Source organism: Camelina sativa, chromosome 6 (genome assembly GCF_000633955.1).
Source record: "Camelina sativa cultivar DH55 chromosome 6, Cs, whole genome shotgun sequence".
In the NCBI taxonomy this organism is placed as follows: Eukaryota; Viridiplantae; Streptophyta; class Magnoliopsida; order Brassicales; family Brassicaceae; genus Camelina; species Camelina sativa.
This window is the reverse complement of record NC_025690.1, coordinates 24,178,484-24,180,052: the sequence shown is the minus strand read 5'-3', so window position 1 is coordinate 24,180,052 and position 1,569 is coordinate 24,178,484. Positions and strand designations below refer to the sequence as shown.

The window sequence follows — 1,569 nt, the reverse complement described above, 5'->3', positions numbered from 1 at the left end:
TTTTTTTTTTTTTTTTTTTTTTTTTTTTTTTTAACCTTTACGTTTCTTTCTTAGTTTTGCAGGTGTGTTTTGCAAGCGAATTATGCTCTGATCTAAGGATTAATTGCGCGGGATGGTTGAAGCTATGTAAGTTGACTTCTCTGAATACCATACTTGATCTATTAATGTCTGTTTTGCTTATTTCTGCCATTAATGGTGTTCTAACGATGTTCATTTGTTAGGTGTTGTAATGTCCCGAGAATAAGGTATTTGTCTTGTGATGTTGGTAGATTTTTAAGTGATATGTTGGATTGATTGCTTCACTGAATTTGTCAAGGCATTAGTTGTATACTAAAATCCTCTTTTTGATCCTTGATTATGTAGAGGACCGTAGCATCTCCATCTTCAGCTTCAGTTTCCTGCAAGCCCGAAGAATCTGGAAATCTCCACGATGATAAGCTAGTAGAGATGATAAACACAACAATAGTGGATGGAAGCCCATCTGTAAAATGGGATGATGTTGGTGAGTGTCATTCTTATGCTTGTCTTCTTGTTTCCCTTTTTGATGTATTATGTGGAAACACAATTGTGCTTTTTTATTGCAGCTGGACTTGATGGAGCTAAACAAGCTTTTCTGGAGATGGTTATACTACCGGAAAAATGAAGAAATTTGTTCTCTGGTCTTCGGAGACCAGCGAGAGGTAAAAAAATTTGCAAGTTTGGTTTCTTCACTTCGCTTCTCTGGTGAAAGATATCTTCTTAACGAGTTTGTTCTTATATTTTTTCCTCTCATGGAAAAGGCTCAACACCTTCAGGCAATACTTGTTTCATAGCTTCAGTGGTGCAATGCTTAACTCACACCAAGCCTCTTCTTAAAAGCCTTGTCTAATACAAGAGTCAAAACCCTTGCAACTGTAACTCAAGAGTAATTTGTCCCTTTTTAACTAGTTTTTGTATTCAATGTCTTTTTAACGAAAATACTGTATCTCTCTTTGATGCAGATGGTGGAGGCACCGGGACTGATATGATAAATCTTTCTTCAGGTGTGTCATCTTTTTAGGTTCCTTCTGTGCTACAGCTTTTTATTATCATCTTCTATATTACAAACACAAGATCCTTTGTTCTGTTAATGTCTCAGTTTATCTTGAAGGATGCCGTCTCTCATACAAATATCAAAACCCTTGCAACTGGAGAGTCAGATGAAGTGATAAAAGAGTTAAAAGATGTTGCAGGACAACAGTTGGCTCTAGCTACTGGTGTAGGCGTAAAGAGAACTCTTGTATCTATTGGGTGTCCACTTTGTCGGGTTTGGGAGCTGAATGCTTCTACTTCTGTTGCCCGTCTATCTAAAGAGAAGGTCAGTTGGGTTTTGCTCTTAGTGTCTTTTAACTTTATATACAAACTTCCAACATTATTAAATTGGATCTGATGAGTTTAAATACTGAAATGCAGGACGAGATGTTTGCCTCCTCGAGATTTTCTGTGTAGACAGTGCAGTCGATGAAGTTCTTTACATGGCTGCAAACACTGGTAAACTTATATTTTCGCACTGCAAGCTTTAAGTTCTTTTTTTTTTTTTTTTTTTTTTTT

General features: G+C 36.5%; 1 long non-coding RNA gene across 14 annotated transcripts in view; it reads left to right on the top strand.

Moving 5' to 3' along the window:
• Positions 1-1,569, top strand: part of LOC104793310 — an 8,227-nt gene that overhangs the window by 1,479 nt on the left and 5,179 nt on the right. For 12 of the 14 annotated variants that reach the window (XR_769232.2, XR_769237.2, XR_769236.2 and 9 more), the window contains exons 6-13: positions 55-126; positions 222-245; positions 364-502; positions 585-680; positions 780-893; positions 981-1,022; positions 1,118-1,336; positions 1,432-1,509. This is a non-coding gene — a long non-coding RNA (uncharacterized LOC104793310). Of the gene's footprint in view, positions 1-54; positions 127-221; positions 246-363; positions 503-584; positions 681-779; positions 905-980; positions 1,023-1,117; positions 1,337-1,431; positions 1,510-1,569 lie in introns of all 14 variants that reach the window. The other 2 variants (XR_769230.2, XR_769235.2) reach the window with 2 other exon arrangements.